This window comes from Myotis brandtii, unplaced genomic scaffold (genome assembly GCF_000412655.1).
Source record: "Myotis brandtii unplaced genomic scaffold, ASM41265v1 scaffold165, whole genome shotgun sequence".
Lineage (NCBI taxonomy): Eukaryota > Metazoa > Chordata > Mammalia > Chiroptera > Vespertilionidae > Myotis > Myotis brandtii.
Window position 1 is genome coordinate 3,524,247 of NW_005356042.1, and position 22,886 is coordinate 3,547,132.

General features: G+C 41.4%; 1 protein-coding gene across 9 annotated transcripts in view; it reads left to right on the plus strand.

The window, feature by feature from the left end:
- ANKRD11 (ankyrin repeat domain 11) overlaps nt 1-22,886 on the plus strand; it is a 211,311-nt gene that overhangs the window by 36,272 nt on the left and 152,153 nt on the right. For all 9 annotated transcript variants that reach the window (XM_014536642.1, XM_005862491.2, XM_014536641.1 and 6 more), the window contains one exon: nt 16,178-16,261. The gene's annotated coding sequence lies outside the window, so the exon portion shown is untranslated. The remainder of the gene's footprint in view (nt 1-16,177; nt 16,262-22,886) is intronic.

The following is a 22,886-nucleotide window of genomic DNA, read 5'->3' on the forward strand; positions in this document are numbered from 1 at the left end:
CAAATTCTTTCTTCCACTGTCTCTGAAAAGCAATGGAAAAAGTAGCCTCAGTTGAGGATTAACAACATCAACAAAAGAATAAACTCTCTCTTGTTTGTCTTAAGAAAGCAGATTAATTTGTTTTCATGATGTTCCTTTCATTCCAGTGGTTGAGCATCAGAATGCTCCTTAGTGAAATTAGAGAAGCAATACTTCAGGAGAGTGAATATCCATCAGGGCTGGAATAGAGCCTCAGTGTAGAATACCTGTTAATAAGTCATTCATTCAGCAGACAGTTGTTAAACTTTGTCCTTATTACATGGAAGCAACTCAGCTGCCATATATTAGAATATCTGAACACCAGAGTTGAGAATTGCCTGCTTAACTACATTTCAGTTCTATAATGTCAAAAGTTGTGCATCCTACCTATCGTTTCCTCACACCCCCTTTTTACAGTTTATTCATTGCATCTTAATGTTAAACTGCACAAATCATTGCTGTGGGTTCACATTCCAAATGAAAAGAGCAGCACACATTTAGGGAAACGGATGTACTTTTAGTTTGTTTTTATTCTTTTTTCTTTTTTTAATTTATTGATTTTAGATAGAATGACAGAGAGAGAGAGAGAGAGAGAGAGAGAGAGAGAGAGAGAGAGAGAGATTGAGATTTGTTGTTCTACCTATCCATGCATTCATTGGTTGATTCTTGTACATGCCCTGACTGGGGATCGAGCCTGCAACCTTGGCCTATTGGGATGATGCTTCCCCGCAAGGACTATTACTATTTTTTCTTTTTTAAAATCCTCACCCGAGGATATGTTTTTATTGATGTGTGAGAGCGAGAGAGAGACATCAGTGTGAGAGAGAAACTTCCGTCAGTTGCCTCCTGTATGCACCCTGCCTGGGGATTGAACCCACAACCTGGGTGTGTGTCCTGACTGGGAATTGAACCTGTGACCTTTTGGTGTGTGGGACTACCCTCCAACCAATTGAGCCACACCCGCCAGGATGCATTTTTTCTTAAAAAAATTTTTTTTATTTTTCAGTTACAGTAGACGTACAATATTTCACGTGTATAACCCCATGATTAGACAGGTATATAACTTATAAAGTGATCACCCAATAAATCTATTACCCATCTGGCACTATATATAGTTATTATAATATTATTGACTGTATTCCCTATGTTGTACTTTACATCCCTATGACTGTTCTGTAACTACCAATTTGTACTTCCTAATCCCATCACCATTTTCATCCATCCCAACCCTCTTTGATCTGGCAATCGTCAAAATGTCTTCTGTAACTGTTAGTCTGTTTCTATTCTGCATGTTCATTTATTTTGTTTTTTTAGATTCCACATATAAGTAAAATTAAATGGCATTTGTGTTTCTCAGTCTGACTTATTTCACGCAGCACAATACCCTCCATGTCCATCCATGTTGTTGCAGATGGTAAGATTCCTTTTTTTTTGGGTCCTCTCCTGAGGATATGTTTATTGATTTTTAGAGATAGAGATAGAGAGAGGGAGAGAGAGAAGAGAGAAAGATAGGAGAAAGAAAAATCTATCGGTTATCTCCCATACACGTGCGACTAGGGGTCAAACCTACAACCCTGATCTGGAAATGAACCCACAACCTTATAGCGTACGGGGCGACGCTCAAACAAACTGAGCCACCTGCCCAGGGCAAGACTTCATTCTTTTAATGACTAAGTCATATTCCATTGTATATATGCACCACTTCTTTATCCATTCATTTTTTTAAAAAAATATATATTTTTGTTGATTTCAGAGAAGGAGAGGGAGAGAGAATTAGAAACATCAATGATGAGAGAGAATCATTGATTGGCTGCCTCCTGCACGCTCCACACTAGTGATTGAGCCTGCAACCCAGGCATGTGCCCTGACGGGGAATCGAACTGTGACCTCCTGGTTCATAGGTCGATGCTCAACCACTAGCTACACTGGCTGGCTATCCATTCATCTATTCATGGACACTTAGTTGCTTCCATATCTTGGCTATTGTAAATAATGCTGCAATAGATATAATGAAGCATACCTAGTATGTCTTTTTGATTTAGTGTTTTGGGTTTCTTTGGAGAAATACCCAGAAGTAGAATTGCTTGGTCCTTCTTTGTCTCTTGTTATAGCCTCTGTTATAAAGTCTATTTTGTCTGGTATAAGTATTGCTGGCCCAGCCTTTTTTGTTTGCTTTGTCCATTTTCATGAAATATCTTGGTCCATTTCTTTCAGTTGGTGTGTGTCTTTCCATTTGAATTGGGTCTCTTGTAGACAGCATATGTAAGGGTCTTGTTTTGCAATCCATTCAGCCACTGTATGTCTTTTGATAGGAGCACTTAAGCCATTTGCATTTAAAGTAATTGTTGGTAGATATGTATTTATTGCCATTTTATTCATATTTTAAATATTTTTTTCTTCTTCTTAAAGAAGACCCTTTAACATTTTTTGTGATACTGGTTTGGTGGTGATGAACTTTAGTTTTTTCTTTTCTGGGAAGCTCGTTGTCTGTCTTTCAATTCTAAATGATAGCTTTGCTGAGCAGAATAATCTTGGTTATAGGTCCTTGTTTTTCATCACTTTGACTATTTCTTGCCAACCCCTTCTGGTCTGCAAAGTTTCTGTTGAGAAATTAGGTGACAGCCTTATGGGATCTCTCTTGTAGGAAACTGACAGCTTTTCTCTTGCTACTTTTAAGATTCTCTCTTTGTTTCTAACCTTTGGCATTTTATTTCTTTATTTATTTATTAAATATTTATAGATTTCAGAGAGAGGAAGGGAGAGAGAGATCGAAACATCAATGATGAGAGAATAATTGCTTGGCTGCCTCCTGCATGCCCCCTACTGGAGATCAAGCCTGCAACCCGGGCATGTGCTCTTGACTGGCATCGAACCCGGGACCCTCAGGCTGATGCTCTACCCACTGAGCCAAACTGGATAGGCTATTTTGTTTCTTAGATTCCACATATAAGTAAAATCATATACAGCTGCAATGCTGTGTCACAACTGCCTTTGAATAGCACAGTTTTTCTCTAATTGAAAAAAATATGTAGCAGAGGTCAGAAAACTATAGTCTCGACCGGAATCGAACCTGGGACCCTTCAGTCCGCAGGCCGACGCTCTATCCACTGAGCCAAACCGGTTAGGGCATAACCTTTGGCATTTTAATTATGATGTGTCTTGGTGTGAGCTTTTTTTTTGGTTCATCTTGTTTCCTGTCACCCCCATAATGCAAATATTGGGACACTTGAAATTGTCCCAGAGGCTCCTTAAACTACTGTATTTTTCCATGTATAAGACGCTCTGTTTTTCTAAAATCATTAGACTAAAAATCGAGGGACATCTTATACATGGAACTCAGTCAAGGAGGGAGCCTGCACTGGTGTGTAGCTGCCCATACCTTGTCAAACAGGCTTCCTCCAGTCACGAGCCTTAATGTTACTGATGTCAGCTGATGCCTTAGTAATTGGAGGTGGAAGTGGAGAGTGCGCAGATGCAACAGGGTCCTGAGCGTTCCGAGCCCATAAAGATGTCAAAAAATAAAAAGATAAGTACTGGTAAGAGATTGTCTTACTCTGCAAAATTCAAACTGAATGTAATCAGCTATGCAAAAGAGCATGGAAATAGAGCTGCAGAGAGACAATTTGGACCTCCTTCCACTGAGTGTATGATCAGACAGTGGAGAAAACAGGAAGAACAACTTTAAGATGCCAAAAAAGAAGAGGACCTTAAGAGGAATATCAGCAAAATGTTTAAAATACTGATTTCTTAATTTTGGGTTGGAAAAGTAGGGGGGCGTCTTATACATTGGGGTGTCTTATACACGGAAAAATACAGTATCCTCATTTTTAAAAAAATTCTTTTTGCTGTCCTGATTGGGTATTTCTGCTTCTTTATCTTCCAAATTGCTGATTTGATCCTCTGCTTCATGTACTCTCCTGTTGATTCCTCTATAATGTAATCCTTATTTCTTACTAATTCTTTTTCATGGTTTTTAATTTCTATTTTTATGTTTCCCATTTCTTTCTTGAAGTTCACACTAAGTTCCTTTGAACATCTTTATAACTAGTGGATGTTTGTTTTGTTTTTAAAGTTGATTTAAAGAGAAAGGAAGAGAGAAGAGAAAAATAGAAACATCGATCAGCTGCCTCCTACACATCCCGTACAGGGGATTGAGCCCACAACCTGGGCATGTGCCCTGACTGGGAATCAAACCAGCAACTTCTTGGTACATGGGTTGATGCTTGACCACTGAGCCACACTGCCGGGTAACCAGTGTTTTGAACTTTGCATCTGGTATTTTGCTTACCTCCATTTTATTTAGTTTTTTTTCTGGAGTTTTGTTCTGTTCTTTCATTTGGGACATGTTTCTTTGTCTCTTCATTTTGGCTTCCTCCCTGTGTTTGTTTCTATGTATTAGGTAGAGCTGCTGTGTCTCCCAGATTTGGTAGAATGGTCTTATATAACAGGTGTTTTGTAGGGACCAGAGGCACGGAGTACCTGGTCAACTGTTAGACTGTGTGCACCCTCCTCTTGTAGTTTAGACTTGATTGCTATTGGCATGTCATGGGAGGGATTTACCCCCCGCTGATCAGCTGTGAGGATTGGCCTGACCACCATGGAGAATATGTTCTGCAGGGACCAACCCCACAGAGCAGGACTCACTTCAGCGGGGCTCTGATGCCCGCTAAGTCTGCCTCTTGAATGTGTTGCTTGTGGAGGTGGTTGGGTCGTGCTTCAGTCCACTGGTTCACTGGCTGTGGGGTTTCCCAGGAGGGGCTTCCCAGGAGTTGCAGGCCAAGGTCAGCCATTGCGTGTGCCTTGTTGGGGACCACCTGGCATGAGCTACAAAGTGATATGTAGAAGGCTGCCACTTGTTCTAGGCTTGGAGGCGCCTGGAGAGGCCAGGCTGTGAACTGAGGCTGGCTGCTGCTAGTGTTGGGCCTGGGGCGGCTTAGGAAGAGGTGGTACCAAGGCCAGATGCTGCATGTTTGAGAGGTTTTAGGAATGTTTGCAGCATGAGCCAAGACAGGTTGTTTGTATGGAAAAGCCACTGGAAAGGGTTTGGGTGGGGCCTGAAAGTTGGGTGGAGCAATGAGTGTCTCAGGGAATCACCAGGGCAGGGTGAACAGTGTTGATGGGCATTCAGATATGGCAACCACCTGCTAGTTCTGTGGGGGGGCGGGGAGGGAAAGAGGGCTCAGCAAGGGAACAATGCCATTTGCCAGCACTTCTGTCTGTGAGAAAGCTGCCCCTCCAACCCTTACCCTCATGTCAGACAATATAGTTCCTCTCCGTATGTTTCTGGCATCTTTTGAGCTGCTGCCTCAGAGCTGGAGCTCACAGCTAGAGTTGGAGTAAGTCTGTGTACAGACCCTTTATGAGGAATGCATGGGACTTCAGCAGCTCTCTTCTCTCTTAGCTGCTCTTAGGGAAAGTAATGTATCTTAAAGGAAACAATGTTTTATGTTGGATATTGAAGAATCCTAAACGTTTAGAACTAAAGGGGTGTTACGGATTATAAAATAAAGTCAAATTTAAAAATATATTAATAATCTGAGGCTTCCCCAACCCCTCTGCCTTTACTTATAAATAGTCACCCTTTTAGGAGAAAAATGGAAACATACAAGTATTAGACATTTCAGCTATGTCTTAGTTGTCTATTCTAAAAAAGTTTTAGGAAAATTTTTATAGTTCTATAAGGTATAGTATATAAGATGTTTAAAGACAATTCCATGTGGATTTTAGGATCACTTGTTCAGTTTTGGAAAAAAGGCAGTTGGGATCTCATTGATTCTGTAAATCTGTTTGGGTAGTATTGCTATCTTAATATTAAGTCTTCTATCCATGAACACAGGATTTCCCCCATTTTCTTAGGGCTTCTGTTTTGTAGTTTTCGCTGTGCAAGTCTTGCACGTCTTCGGTTAAACTTATTCCTAAATATCGTATTCTTTTTTATGCTATTGTAAATGGTGTATTTTTTTCTTAATTTTCTTTTCAGATTGTTTATTGCTAGTGTATAGAAATGCAACTGATTTTTTTGTATATTGATCTTGTATCCTGCAACCTTGCTGTGCTGCACTCATTTATTAGCTCTAATAGTTTTGTATAGATTCTTTAGGGTTTTACATCCTTTTTTTATGGTGAGTGTTCTAGCTGGACAACCAGTTCAGTTCAAGCTTCAGTTGTGTCCCACTGGTGATAGGTTTTGATTTCCTGACTGTGTCCCTGTGTGGTTGGTATACTGCTTCTGTTAAGCTATGTTACTATATGTCTTGCCTTGGGTTTTCAAGGGGAAGGGAATGTAGAGCACTTTTAATGGATTTTGTGAATAAGACTTGTGTAGAATGAGGACAGTATTTTCATGGTGCTGTGTCTGATTCTCTTAACAAAAGACAGACTGGTACCCAGTGTCCTGTAGTCTATCCTCCTTGGGTTATTCATTTTGTAAGAAATAAAACAGATGAGTGTTGTCAGAGGTTGCAAATAAATAAGCATTTGTTCTGTAGGCACTTCACACTAATGAAGTGAAATAGCCCTAGCACTGATTTCTGTTATCTTGTGTGTTTCCAGTGCCCATGACTCCAGTCATAAAATGGTGAGGCCAACAGTGCACTTTAAAGATGGACAGATCATAGCATATTCATGTTTTCTTTCTTTTCTCTTCAATATGTTTTTATTGATTTCAGAGAGAGGAAGGGAGAGGGAGGGAGAGAAACATCAATGATGAGAAAGAATTATTGATCTGCTACTTCCTTCACGCCTTGTACTGGGGATTGAGACCACAACCCAGGCATATGCCCTGACCAGGAATTGAACCCTGACCTTCTGCTCATGGGTTGATGCTCAATCACCAAGCCACACTGGCAAGGTTATTCATGTTTTCTTTTGAGTCTTTCCCTTAGAGTGTGATAGTGATTTGGAATTCTAAAAGTACTAGAGGAGGCCCGGTGCACGAAATTCGTGCATGGGAGGGGGGGGGTTCCCCTCAGCCCAGCCTGCACCCTCTCCAATCCGGGACCCCTTGGGGGATGTCTGACTGCCAGTTTAGGCCCGATCCCCGGCAGTCAGACATCCCTCTCACAATCCTGGACCGCTAGCTCCTAATTGCTCACTTGCCTGCCTGCCTGGCCGCCCCTAACTTCCCCCCTCTGCCGGCCTGATTGAACCCTCGCTGCCTCTGTGTGCTGGCCTGGTCGCCCCACACAGCCTGCTTGTTCAGTCGTTTTGGTTGTCCCTCACTAACCCCCCTGCCGGCCAGGTTCTAGGCAGCCATTTTGTGAGGGTGTGAGGGTTTATTTGCATATTACCTCTTTATTACATAGGATTATGGCTAAGAGCTGGAGATATTGGTAATCTGTTTCCTGAGTTAGAGCCCAGGAATAGCCATTTTATGCCTGTTAATCAGGATTTCAAGTGTGTGGTGTCTAAACAACTGTTCCTTATTGTGGTCTTTTATACTGAGGGTGAGTTAGGGAGTCAGGGAACCTGTAAACTTAACAATTGTGGATTTCACAATAGTGTGGTGAAGGCCTGGGCGGGGGGTCAGGTGCAGGGTGGAGCGGATCAATGGGGAAAAAAGGGAACATCTGTAATACTTTCAACAATAAAGATAAATTTAAAAAAAAAAGAATTGTGGATTGCCTTCCTAATGTTAGGGAGTCAGGACACTGGGTACCAGCCTATCTTTTGTTAAACAGAGGCCTGTTTTCACAGTCAGCTTGCAGCCTCTTTTCTCTAGTTTGATTTCATGTTTTTAACCTCTAGTTTTCAGGAATTTCTAGTTTCCGTTCTATCGTCCCCCCCCCCTTTTTTTTTCTTTATAGCTACTTATTGAAAAAGCCCATTTTCTGTCTTCTCCCTGGATTTGGTAGCATGAGCATGAAACTTCACTTTACACTGGAGCTTCCCTCAGGGCTTGTGGTGTGTGGGCTTTTTTTTTTTTTTTTTTTTTTTTTTTTTAAATTATTCCTCACCTGAGGATGTCTTTTTCATTGATTTTTTTTTTTAATGGAAAGGAGGGAGGGAGGAGGAGATAGAGAGAAACATCTATGTGAGAGAGATACATCAATTGGTTACTTCCCCACACGTGGTGCCGGGGATCATACCTGCAACTCAGGTATGTGCCCTTGATCAGCAATTGAACCTGTGACCCATACTCTGATCAATGAGCCACACTGGCCAAAGCGCTTTCGGTGTTTGATTACTCTCAGCACAATTGTCTGAGAAAGCAGGGACGGTTGTGCCACATCATTCCCTCTCTGTGTTCATTCTGCATCTATTCACTTTGCACTTTCTTCTGTTAAGGCAGGGATGGGGAACATCTGGCCTGTGGGCTGTATAAGGCCAGATAAATCATTTGGTGTCCCTGACAAGGCAATCACAGTTAGGACTCAAAATTCAATAAATCTAGGAGCTTTTTTCATAGCAATATAAATTTACATTAAGTGAATAATGTTATAAATATCTAAATGGCCCTTGGCAGGAAAGAGGTTCCCCACTTCTGTGTATTAAGAGAATTGTCTTGAAACATTAATTTTCTGTTTCTTTTTTGCTTTGTCCTGAAGTGAAAAAGAAGCATTTGAATTGAAGAAAGAAACTGTATGAGGAGCATTTGTTTTCCCTCCAGCTTCTTTCCTCCCTCATATTATTGTTAAAGTTTGCTTGGTTGCTTTATTCCCTTGAGCCTTCTTGTTCATTCAAACCAAATGAAGAAAACTTAACAAATAGTACCTATCTGAAACCAAAATACAAATATCCCCCCCCCCCCAAAAAAAAACCCAAAAAACCAACAACAACACACACACACACAAAACAAAACACACCCTCACAACTTTTGTTTACTTGGAAGTTGATCAAGGTCAGGATAATAGTCCTGACTAAAGATGACAGACAGGTGGTACCCACTCCACTCCCACAGCAGAGTGAGACTCTTGAATTATGGGCTCTGGACATTGTCAGGGGAGGAATGTTTTATGGCTCCTGTGCAGATAGAATTTAGTCTGTTGTAGTTTTCTGTGATTCAGTTGAGGCTAGATTAGTGGTCTTTAAACAGTGTCCACTGAAGTCCTCTAAGGTTACATTTTAAGGAGATTTTAAAAAATATTTGTTTTTATTGATTTTAGAGAGAGGAAGGGAGAAGGGTAGAGAGATAGAAACATCGATGATAGAGAAACATCGATTAGCTGCCTCCTGCACACCCCCTACTGGGGATCTAGCCTGCAACCTGGGCATGTGCTCTGGGAATGGATATGAGAGTCATTGGTTGATGCTCATCCACTGAGCCACACCAGCTGGGCTTAAAGAGATTTTCAAAGCTGTACTGAGAACAGCATGTCTGGTCGTATTTTACATTTTCAGTTTCAAGAGAAAAAGTGGTTGTGAGTGTAGGCTCTGGAGCCAGCCAGCCTGGATTTGAATCCTGGCCACACCATTTAAAGTGGGACCTTGGCTAAGTTTCTCACCCTCTCAGGGCTTCAGATTTCTCATCTGTAAAGTGGGGATAATAAATATATCTAGCTTATGGTATTGTGATGATAAAATGAATACCGTATGAAGTTGCTAATATTAGACCCTTTTAAAAATTGAGATTATTGTAGATTCACATAATTGTAAGAAATAATACAGAGAGAGCCTTTGTCTACTTTGCCCATTTTCTTCCAGTGGTAACATTTTGCAGAACTATAGTAAACATCACAATCAGGATATGGACAGCGAGTCATATTTTATTGCCCCAGTTTCACTCATGCTGTGTGTGTGTGGTTTTATCACATATCCAGGCCCCTTATTCCATCATCACCATGAGTACCTCTCCCGTTGCTTTTTTCTCCCCTTTTAATCCTCACCTGAGGATATGTGTGTGTGTGTGTGTGTGTGTGTGTGTGTGTGTGTGTAGAGAGAGAGAGAGAGAGAGAGAGAGAGAGAGAGAGAATAAAAGAGAGAGAAACATCAATGAGAGAGAAACATTGATCGGTTGCCTCTTGCCCGCTCTCTGAGTGGAGATAGAACCTGCAACCTAGGTATGTGCCCTGACTGGGAATCGAGGCTGCCACCTTTTGGTGTATGGGATGACGATTCAACTAACTTAGCCACTTGGCCAGGCCTCCTGTTGCTTCTGGCTCATCTCCTTACCCTTGTACCTAACCTGACAACCACCAGTTTGTCCTTCATTTCTAAAATTTTGTCATATGAGAATGTCATATAAGTGGAATAAATGTAAGCATAACTTTTTGGTGTTAGCTTTGTATGCTCAGCTTAATCCTTTGATATCCATTTGAGATATTGCCATATCAATACCGCCTTCCTTTTTCTTGCTGATCACTGTTCCATGGTGTGCGTGGAAACTGCTATGAATATTCTTTTAAAAAAATATATTTTTATTGATTTCAGAGAGCAAGGGAGAGGGAGATGGAAATGCCAATGATGAGAAAGAATCATTGATTGGCTGCCTCCTTGATGCCCCCCACTGGGGATTGAGCCCGCAATCCAGGCATGTGTCCTGACTGGGAATGAAACCGTGTCCTTTGGTTCATAGGTCGACGCTCAAGCACTGAGCCACACTGGCCGAGCTGTGAATATTGTGCAGCGTATTGGATCTACAAAAATGGTATCTCAAATAGCTCAGTCTGGTATCCAGAAGGCAGTAGGTGCTCTGCTGTTGAGTGTTGGTACTTCCACTGGACTTAGCTTGTCTCTGTGCATGTATTTGAACTTACTAAAAAAGTTTTTACTTATCAGGAAAAGCCATAGTTCTGCACTAGTTTCTTAAAACCCCTCCCTGAGCACACTGGGAAGTAGGGGGTGGGTAGGGAGACAAAATCGTCTCCAGTCCTGTAGCTCCTTGGGTGTGGCCACCACCCTGGTGTAATTATGGTGGTTTTGCCAACCAGTGTATTTAGAGTGCCTCCCCTGCCCTGGGCCCCATAGTCAGTCAGTGGTTTGAATGTGAACTTAACCCATTCAGCCTAGTTTCTATGAATGAGAATTTTAGCTCTACATAAGATTGTGATTGAAAAAGGTGGTTTTTTGGCTAATAGTGTTTTAAGACCTGTGGGCTAAGGGAATTCCTAGGCATTAAGGGCTTTTGGAAAGGTAGTAAAGGGAGGGAAAGAAGGGAGGCTCGAGTAATGTTCAGTACTTTAAAATCCAGAGTGAAAATTGTTTATTCAAAAGAATGGTTTGTAAGCCAATTGAAATACCATGATATTTTTTGGTGTAGATTGGAAGTATATCAAGATAGGTTTTAAAAAAATACTCATCTTGCCTGGCCAGCGTGGCTCAGTGGTTGAGGTCATGGTTTGATTCCTGGTCAGGGCATGTGCCCGGGTTTCAGACTCGATCCCTAGTGTGGGATGTGCAGGAGGCAGCCAATAAATGATTCCCTCTCATCATTGATGTTTCTATCTCTCCCTCTCCCTTCCTCTCTGAAATCAATAGAAAAAAAATACACTATATATATCCTATATAATAAAAGCCTAATATGCAAATCGACCGAATGGAAGAATGACTGGTGGAACGACTGGTCACTGTGACGCGCAGATGCTTAACGCAGGAACTGCCCCCAGCCTGCAGGCACCAGGCCAGCCAAGGCGGGTGCCAGCGGGGGCCCCTGCCAGTCGCCTCACAGATCGGCCCTGATCGCCCGCCAGGCGTTATCTCCTGAGGGGTCCCAGACTGCGAGAGGGCACAGGCCGGGCTGAGGGACCCCCCTTTCCCCCCCGAGTGCACAAATTTTTGTGCACTGGGCCCCTAGTCTATAATAATAAAAGCATAATATGCTAATTAGGCCGGATGGCCGAACAGCTGAATGACGTCTAGATGACTGTCCGGACGAAGCTGGGTGCCAGGGCTGTGAGGGCCAAGCCCCTTGCATGAATTTCAGGCCTCTAGTTGTTAGATATTTCCTGCCCTGGCTGGTATGATTCAGTGGTGCTTCTTTTTCACTACAGGATAAAGCAAGCAAGAAATAGAAAATTAATGTTTCAAAACAATTATTTTCTCTTTTTTCTGCCAAGGGCCAGCACTTATGATTATCATCTTGTCCATATTGCCATTCCCATTGGTGGAAACATCTCTATTGCTTTAGATGGATTGTTGGTGAGGTTTTGCATCCATGCTGGCCTCCCTCCCAGACATGGATGGGTAATTATTCCATCAATTGACTAGCTCCTCCTTCTCTCAGTGGTCACCTGCCAGCTGTATTAGACACTCACTGTTCATGTCTTCATGTCTGAGTCTGCACTCTGTCGAGTCTGGGAATATGCTGTTTTGAAGTACTGTAGCTATAAGCTAAAAGTAAAAAGAATTGTCTAGTGCATTTCTGTTTGAAAATGTAGCTTGATTATAGTTGTGGTGGTGGTAGTTTTGTTGTGAACAGGTATGCTACATGATGTGAACTGGTAGGTATGCTATATGAAGCTTTAAAAAAATATCTTAGATTATTTCTTTAGCATACTTCCCAGAAATGAGTTTACTCTGTCAAGAGGTATAAATATTTTAGAGGCTTTTTAATTTGTACTGTTCCGTAAATAAGTGAATCAATTACTAATTTTTTTCACTTAGAATGAAAAGACCTTTAGGTCAGGATTTAAAAGACCTGGATTCTGTTTTCAACTTGCTTTTAATTCTCTGCCATGACCTCATACAACTAAAAATCTCCCTTAACTGAATTTGGGCCCAGTTTCCTTACTTGTAAAATAGCAGGTGGATTAGAGCACTGGTTCTTTACCCAGATGCTTTTGCTCCCAGGGGACATGTGACAGTGTCTGTAGATATTCTGGTTGTCATATTGTGGGGGTTCATTCCTGGCAGCTAGTAGGTAGAGGCTGGGGTGCTGCTCAACACCTGCCAGTGGCAGGTCAATAGGGAATAGTCTGGCCAAAAATATCAGGTGGTGCTGAGTTTGAGAAACCATGGATTAAAGGGGCCTCAAGTTTTCTTCAGTTGTATTAGTAGATATTATTTGCTGTATTCCTGTTGTGGACATTCATCATACACTCTATTGCTCATTACTGTTTTTATTGGAAAATTGAAAAACTTAGACATGTTGCTTTTCACTAAAAGTGAGTTGTGACTGGAAGCTGCTTTTCCCTATTCATTTTTAATAGTCCTTGAGGTTAATGTCAGCTTTGAAAAAGCCCTATAAAGAAATAGAAGGACAGAAAAATCTTACTCCATTTTTGCAAAACACACACATCTGTAAGGTCAGGAAACCACTGTGACTGCAGGGCCTGGGAATCCCACTTCATAAAAGCACCATGTCCTGAGAACCTTCTCCCTGTCTCCTGTCTGTGTGTTTCCCTGCCTGATTCTGCACTTTTGATGTGTTTGGAGGTAGAAGAGAGCCTGATTTTAGGATGGGATTATGGAAAATGGGCATGAATGGTATTTTTTTTAAAATTAATACTGGTTTGTTTTATTGTTAAAGATCTCAAAGCTGTCCTGGGAGGTGATACAGTTTTATTGAGTTAATTTTTTCCCCCCACGATACTGTAGTATGGTTTCTTCCTTTCTTACTGGCAGTATTATTGTGTCAAATGTCCAGGCTATAGTGGTTACTTGATTTATTTGGTTTTTTGTGTATAGGAAATTAGAGAGGCTTCTAAATAAAATCTGTTTCTCATAGTTATTTTGCAAGATTGTATATTTTGTCATTTGTTCTTTTTTGATAGTAAACTTTTAGTTTACCTTCAAATTGTTGAAATTGCTACATCTTAATGTAAAAATATTTGATAATTGAAAATAAAGTTTTTAGTTGTCTGTATACCATTAAATTCTTAGTTGTGAATGATAGAAATAAATGATTTCAATTAATCACAAATGGAATTAGGACCAGTTGTTCAATTTAGGGACCAGGGGTCAGCCTGGCTTTGTTTTCCTCTCCACTCCCTGTCAAGGCATTAGAGGGGGTGAGGGGCATGCAGCCTCTGTCACTGTTGAAACTTTGGAAGACTATAGCTAGTATATCATGTGAGCTGCAAGGGTTATAATGGTATAAATATGAAAACCAGTTCTTTATACCCTGTGTTTCAGCCAACCCTACTTTAGCAATATTGTTGAAACTTCTGTTGCACTTCCCAGTTGGTGTCTACCTCCTACCCACAGAGGAAGCATTATTTTGAATTTTATATTTCATGATGATTTGCTTTTCACTGACATTTTACTGTATGTATATTAATTCAAATATTTTAAGTTTCCTGTACTTTTGAAAGACACAGATATATTTAGTATATTCCTCTGAGACCTGTTTTTTTTTTTTTATTCACTGTTAATGGTATTTGAGATTTGATTATGTTGACACTAGAGGCCTGGTGCATGGAATTTGTGCACTGGAGGGGGTTGGGGGTTCCCTCAGCCTGGCCTGCGCCCTCTCACAGTCCGGGAGCCATCAGTCAGACATCCTTAGCACTGCTGCGGAGGCGAGAGAAGCTCCCGCCACCTCTGCTGCACTCACCAGCCGTGAGCCGGGCTTCTGGCTGAGCGCTGTTCCCCCTGTGGGAGCGCACTGACCACCAGGGGGCAGCTCCTGCGCTGAGCGTCTGCCCCCTGGTGGTCAGTGCATGTCATAGTGACTGGCTGTTTGGTCAATTTGCATATTAGCCTTTTATTATATAGGATTATATAGGATGTATGGTTGTAGTTTAGTAATTAATAAAGAGATTGTTTACATGTGGACTACCTCTGTAAGGAATGACTTGGAGGGAGCCTCTGCTCCATGAGCCTCAGCACTGTCTGCTTGCCACAGTATTCAGATACCTACACCCCCCACCCCCAACATTAAAAAAAAAATCCTTACCTGAGGATATTTTTCTATTGATTTTTAGAGAGAGTTGAAGAGAGAGAGAAATATGGATGTGAGAGAAATACATTGATTGGTTCCTCCAGCACGAGCCCTGACCAGGGCCTGGGCTGGGGAGGAGCCTGCAACCGAGGTACATGCCCTTGACCGTAATCGAACCTGGGACCCTTTGGTCTGCAGGCCAATGCTCTATCCACTGAGCCAAACCAGCTAGGGCCATTTATTTTTTTTTAAATAAATCATAGTAACACATTTTGAAAATATGTTTTTATTGATTTATTATAGAGAGAGGAAGGGAGAGGGATAGAAAGATAGAAACATCGATCAGCTGCCTCCTGGATGCCCCTTACTGGGGTGGGGACCAACCCACAACCCAGGCATCTGTACTGACCGGAAATCAAACTGGTGACTTCGTGGTTCATGGGTCGATGCTCAACTTCTGAGTCACATCAGCCAGTCCAGACACCATTTCTTAATCACATTTACAAAATCTTCAGACCCTCCTGGGGTTGCCCTGATCTTCCTGCTTGTCCTTAGTTGTGTTTGGAGGAACTCAAATGCATGTAGGAGGCTTGAATCACGTTTCTGAATTGGAGTCATCTGAAGCACATTGGTCTGAATTATGGTCCTTTGTCTTTGAGAATGGACCCATAAGTAGATTGAGGGAGAGACTGAGTGATGGATTTAGGGTAGTCAGGAATGTCCTGCTGAGAGGGACCAGTGAGCACAGACAGACCAAAAATGGAAGAGAGAATGTGGGCAGTGTTGAGAGGGAAGTGTCCAGATTGAGGCCATATAGAACAGGGAAGTGGAGTGGGGGAATGGGGTGGGAGTGGAAGCAGTGTATTAGGAGGCTGTGGGAGGTGGAGAGAGATGGGCCATCGGGGTTTTGTGAACCAAAGGGAGATTTTGGATGTATTCTGAGTTTGAGAGGAAGCTTGCAAAGTGTATAACTTTGGCAAAGGTTTAATAATTGTGAGATTCCTATCAAACTCCTTGTAAAGAGAAAAGTCTGTGAATCACCCAAGCCCCAGTCCCGAGGTCCCATCTCTGTGGAGAATGACAGGCCCACCTGAGTGTTCTTTTTTCAGCCTGGCCTTTCTGGGTATTGCTTTCCAGGAAAAATTACTGAGAATAGAGATTTCTATTTGAATAGTGTCCTAAAACAAATCATCAGGTGTGAGCCTCTTTCCTGGGCTTTACTTTCCCTTTGTAACCCTAAATCAGACATCTTACAAACTTTTTGCTTGTCTGCTGTTAAGTAAAATGAAGCAAGGTAGTAAGTAATAGAATAAATGGCTTCTTCAAATGGAGAGAGACAAATTGTAAAGAGAACTGAAGTAGAAATTATTACTTTTTGCTAATTTTACTCTCTTGTTTCAGAATATACACAGCACTGCTCTGGACACACCTCTATTGGATTTAATATACAGTCCTTATCAACATCAACTTTCAGCTATGGAATCGGTAAATATTTTATTGCATTGCCTCTCATCAGTTCGTGTGTGTTTATTTTCTTGTGTGTGTGTGTGTGTTTATTTTCATTAGTTTGTAAAAAGGAGTGTCAAAATAATGGTTCAGTCTCCAAGTTGGTTTTATTGGGCTTGATAGAGTTTTTGCTAAGTGTTTTGAATTTTGTTCTGGACTTCACTTAGATGAAAGTGTTTCAGAATAGTGGTAATGAGCTGTGTGGAGTTAATAAACAGCATCTGCGGTGTCCCAGTGAGGAATTCTTTGGAAAAATTGAACAGGTTGGTATCCGGGCCTGAAGGAAGTTTGTTTCTTTTCAACTTCCTTTATCTTATTCCATCCCCAAGTAGTCTGGAGGCTACCGGGACCCTGTGCTTGCTAACTCACTGTGTTAGTCTTGTGCGCTATGGGTCTTGCATTAACACTGCACGAAGTGGAGAGCTTTTCTAGTCTGAGAATTGTTGCTTCTGCCCTGGGGGAAGCCGTGAGGCCTGGTTGTGGTCTTGTCTGGTGTCCTGTGTGTCTGGGCAGCCAGTAGCTTCTGGGTAGTCTCGATAACTACTCCATGGTATTCCTGGAAGTTTGAGAGGAGGGGCGGCTGCTTCCTCAAGACTGGTCTCTGGTTTGACCTAACATCTGTTGCTCCTAAACAAAGCCCTTCCTTGGGAAATGTATCACATTGGCATATGCTTTATTTCCTCTGATATGTGGATTGATAACAATTGGAAAGGAAACACTTAGCTCATTTTAGTTTTTCATACCATGGCTGGTGTTAGTGTTTTTTAAGCAAACAGTTCAAAAGTGTATCATCTATTTTGTATTGTTGTTCCTAGCAGACATGAAGGAAATCTTTCCTGCTACTTTCTTGGCAAGTGTTCTTTAAAAAAAATCTTAAAAAAAATTTTTTTTTATTGATTTCAGAGAGGAAAGGAGAGATAGAAACATCAATGATGAGAGAGAATCATTGATTGGCTGCCTCCTGCACACCCCACACAGGGGATTGAGCCCTCAACCCCAGGCATGTGCTCTGACCGGGAATCAAACCATGCCCTCCTGATTCATAGTTCGATGCTCAACCACTGAGCGATGCCAGCCGGGCAAGTGTTCTTAATCTAACAGAACCTATCCTTTATCTCAGCCATCAGTGAATCAGGCCACTTTGAAATGCACCTGGGTACTTTCCTTGACTTGCCAAGTATTTTTTTTTTTTTTTTTTTTGGAAATTGGGATAAGGTTTGATGGAAAAGATACTTCAGTGTCTCTGAGAGTAGGCCTAGAATTGTCTCCTCTTAATCTGCAGAGTGAGGGTGTTGCTGACCAGGTGGGATGGTGATAGGCTTTGTGACACCCTGGGAATGTCTGGGAAGCATTCCCAGGATATGCATGTGGACTCAGGTTGGTTGTCTTAGGCAGTGGGTCAGCCATTGAGAGACTAGGTCTTAGTGGCTGAGCTCTGCCTTTGTTTGGAAACTATAATACTGGTCTTAATTTGTAACAAGGAAAAACAAAATGCTGCTTAAATTAGGTTCTTAATAAGTATTTGGTGATTCCTGATTAAAAGAAAACAATTATAGCAACTCTTTGCTGAAAGATTGTTGGGTTGCCCTTTTTGGTTGGGTGGATTGAGAGCAATGGATATGTTAATGTTTAGAAGGTTTTTCTGACATTTGAAGGATTGGCTTTTTGACCATACCACAGTAATAGTCCAAAGTGTCTAATGCCATTTAACACTGTAGTGAACCATAAATATGCAGTTAATAATCTGCAGTGTTTGAACTGAATAAAGATAAAGGTTCGTATTAACATGAGATGCTGTTTTGACTGCCCAGCAGATAGGCAGTGGCCCTAATGTGTGAGAGCAGGGGCTCGGGCTCAAGGGTTGTAGACCCTCCATGACCTTTCCTGGCATCAAAAGGCAGAATTTAACTAGTTAACTGTCATGCATCCAAAACGGAAACCATCCCCACACGCCATGATATTTTGAATTTAATTAAAAAATCAATTTGCAATGAATATTATAAAAATAAATATATTACTGTGGAGAGCAGCTACAGTGTTTGGACAGGTTCAAGCCTCAGACTAATGAGAGGGCACAGTCCTCTTGTGGCTTGCCACGTTCAAGTCCTAGCTTGGAGGGCAAAGCCCTCCCAGCACAAAGTCTATAGTTGTAAGGTTGACCTTATGGTCCGAACCTATGGTCCCATGTGGCTAAATGATATAGGCTGGGGGAGGTGCAGCAAGTAAACAAAGCTTGATTAGGTACATTAATGGAGTAGATTTGAAACCCACGAGAACATTGTAAACATCTTGACCACGCCCTTACTTACTTTGCCTTCTGGAAACTGGCTATAAAATAAAGACTCAGCTTGCAGGCTGTGGCGCTGTCTCTCTCCATCAGAGAAACAGCGTCCTACCTAGCCCCAGCTTTATTCTCTTGTCTGTCTTTTCTAAATTCTTCACTGCCCCCTCTCAGGTTCACCCACAGCTGTGTAAGCCTGGCACAATTACAATTCGGGTGTTCTTGAATATTTTCAGTTGAAATTCTCACGAAAAAAATGATTTTAAAGTTGGTCTATAGATGCTACGGCAGGCAAATGGTTAAAAAATACAATTATTTTGCAGACTCTAATACTTTTTCATTGTTACTCATATTATTCATTATTTTTACTTTTCATTTTGACCTAATTAAGGTAGAATATGAGCCATTTAGATCAGATTCAAATCACTTTTTTGGGAAGGTAGTCTTGTTAAAGCACCTTTAGTGATTTTTGGGTAGATTCTGGATTTGTTCTGCTCTGAAATGTTCTAGGCATGGCTATGGTTGGTTACAGGAGTCTGTGGAATCTGGTACTAGCTCTATGATCTTGGGCCCATGTCTTTAACCCTGTGAGTCTTGGATTCCTCCCCTGTGAGGTAGCAATGGTGATACCTATTTGAAAGGTTTCTTTAGAGATTAAATTACACTGTTTATGGAAATAGAGCTTCATGAAAATGTAAACTTCAAAATAATTAGAATTTTTTAAAACTCTAGCATAAAACTCTAATTTCAGCTGACAGTTCTTATAGTTCTCACTTTGTTAACATCTTTCTTGGTAATACCTTGGTCAAGGCCTTTCCAGAGAAGTGATGAGATTGAAAAAGCTCTTGATGACACACATTTCACCAGGGTTAGATGGATGTAGATATGAGAGTCAGAGTGAGTGAGGCCACACTGCTGATGAGAATTGTTTCCAAGCACTGACTGACAACCTAGGTGGAATGTGAATGTTGCATTTACATTTACTGTGAATTAGGAATTTTGAATTATGTTTTAAAAAACAAAATGGTTTCTGAAAGTGGCATGTTAGGATAATAAAGGCAGTGTTGTTTATATGAATGGAAGCTTAGATTTAATGGTTAATATTTTTAATTGAACACCTCTACTTAAAATACTGGCTGGTGTGGTTCAGTTGGTTGGAGTGTCATCCCCTACACCAAAAGGTTGCGGGTTTGATTCCTGATTAGGGCACATACCTAGTTTGTGGGATCAATCCCCAGTTGGGAAGTATAGGGGAAGGCAACTAACTGATCAATGTTTCTCTCTCACATTGATGTCCAGGCCCCCCTGCAACACACACACTTCCCCTCTCCTCCTCTTCTCTCTAAAACCAATAAACATGTCCTTGGGTGAGAATTACAAAAATAAAATGGAAAAGTGATCACTTTTTGACGTGTTGAGATGTTGAATTTGCAAGACACGCAGTAGAGTGATGTGCATAGACTCTCAGTGTCCCTGGAGGCAATACGGAGTTACTGCACTCTGACCAGCCTGTGCTCACTGTAGAGCAGTGGTTCTCAACCTTCCTAATGCTGCGACCCTTTAATACAGTTCCTCATGTTGTGGTGACCCCCAACCATAAAATTATTTTCATTGCTACTTCATAACTGTAATTTTGCTACTGTTATGAATCGTAATGTAAATATCTGGTATGCAGGATGTATTTTCATTGTTACAAATTGAACATAATTAAAGCATAGTGATTAATCACAAAAACAATATGTAGTTATATATGTGTTTTCCGATGGTCTTAGGCGACCCCTGTGAAAGGGTCGTTGACCCCCAAAGGGGTCGCGATCCACAGGTTGAGAACCGCTGCTGTAGAGAGATTTGCACCTCTGATGCTTGACCCTGCATCCCTGTCAATTTAGGGGACTGGAAGTATTGTTAGCAACAGAACCACGTCCTGCCTGAGCAGCAAGGTTGGAGGGGGCAGGGAGTGGGGGAGGGGGTCCAGTCTTTGGTGCTCCTTCTGACAGAGAATGTCTTGCCATCTGATATTGAAGCAGAGAGAGATGCTTTCCCTAGGCAGGTCCCTCTGTACCCGCTTGTATGGTAGGACTAGCCATTCTTCCTGATCCCACCGCCATCCCAGGTTACTAATTGGCCATTAAGTGCCTTCCTGGTCAGGGCATATGCATTTGCCATGGTCTAGGCAGCTGGTTGGGTTGGATTTGTAGGTTGTTAGGAGCATGTATATCCTAATGCTAATTCATTTGTCTTTTTAACAAAGAAGTTTTTTTATGACTCAAATAGATAAAGCACACTTTGCTTCATTATCAGAGAGATATGCATAGCTAATTATGCCAATATAATTTACTGAATTTTTTAGTATAATGAGTTTTTATTGTATTTTAGGGTTCTCGGGAATATTCTTTGTCTACATTCTTTTAAACTACGTATAAAGTATAGAATATTAGATATCATTTAAATTAGATTTCATTAAATGCATCTTTTTTGTTAATATAAAAGTTGGTAATTGCATTCAAACACTTTTCCCCGGAAGCTCTTGTTCCTCTAGCTCAGCCCTTGTTGATTAATAGACCTTTGGTCCTCTTATTCCAAGATATTTGAGTTGCTGGAGAGTTCACATGATGGGGAGAGGGTTTGGAAAGGCAGGTCAGAACAGAAGGGGAGCCTCGTCCCACAAATGGTTAAGTGCTGTGAGTTCTGGCTGTTGGACTTTTCTTTCCCTTTAAGCAGTTTCTTAAGGGCCTCTGGGCTCTGTGACCCCAACTGCACAGAGAAGGAAGGCATGCTTGGGACAGAGAAGGGTTTATGGGCTGTTTGTAATTCCTCATTTGTTGGTTATAATATTTCTATTATTTTCCTTTCATTGTTAATTACAGGGACACTCATGGAGCCAGTGTTTATTTTATTTTTTAATACTATCAAATTTTAAAGCTGACTGAAGGGATTTCCTTCATGTTTTATATTTGAAGGTAAAGAGATTTGCCTGTATCCTAACTTAGAATAGATGCTCCATAAGTCCTTCTATTAAAAATATTTTTATTGATATTTAGAGAGTGAAGAATGGAGTGGGAGAAAGAAAGAGAATCATTGATGTGAGAGCGGACAATCGGCTGCCTCCCCCATGCCCACTACCAGGGATTGTACCTGAAACCTGGGCATGTGCATTTACCGGGAATCGAACCTGCAACCTTTTGGTGTATGGGACAGTGCCCAACCAAGCTACACTAGCCAGGGCTCCATAAGTTCTTATTTTTATTTTTGTTAATCCTTACCCAAGGATACGTTCTCCATTGATTTTTTTATTTTAAAGAGAGAGTGGAAGGGAGGGAGGTGTGTGTGTGTGAGAGAGAGAGAGAGAAAGAGAGAGAGCGCGTGCGCTCTCCGTTTCTTCCTTCACAGCTCTGCTTCTTCCTTCCCCACTTTATGTTTAAACTCAGAGTCCCTGCCTTAGGCTGGGTTGAAGCTCCTGTGGGCTAAGCAGGCTCTCTGCCTGAGCAGCAATAGGAAAAGAGGTAAAGAAGGGGTTCTTTGGAAATCAAATGACACTTTTCTTTGAAAGCTTTTGACTTTGTTGACCTTTTGTTAATGAATAGTTTATTAGAAAGAATAAACCCTGAGGCCTTTGTCCCTATCTAAGGAAGGTAGCAGCCACTGCCTGGATCCTTGGTATTTTGGGAAGGCAGAAAGTCAGAGTTAGAGGGATGAGTGGAGGGCAGTGTTTTCCCTCAGTGCCTGGTCTCTGTGGGAGCAAATGCTCAGTTGATGGTGGCCTCAGCTTGGCCAGGCATTTTACATTTGGTATGAGTGGCTAGATCATTCATTCCTACCACTATCTGTGCATTTTCTTCATCTTGATGGTGGTCAAGCTCTGTTTAAAATGTATTTTTATTCATTTTTTTGTTAATGGAAACCCGAGTTCTAAACATTGCATCTTAGTGGCTGACCAGATGCCACCTTTAGAGTCAGATGACCTTATGAGAATACCTTGTGATGATCGAGTGACTATACCCACACAATTGGGTTTCATGAAATGCCTATCTTATGTTAAATTCTGCCCTATAGCAGAATAGCAAACCATTATAAAGTTAGTTTTGGATTCCCAGAAGTGGAATCACTGGGTCATCAGGTAGTTCCATTTTTAATGTTTTCCATAGTGGCTGCACCAATCTACATTCTCAACAGTGCACGAGGGTTCCCATTTCTCTACATCCTTGCCAATACTTTAACTTATTGATGATAGTTATTCTGACAGGTGTCAGGTGAGATCTCATTGTGGTTTTAATTTGCATCTCTCTGATTATTGATGTTGAGCAACTTTTCATATGTTTATTG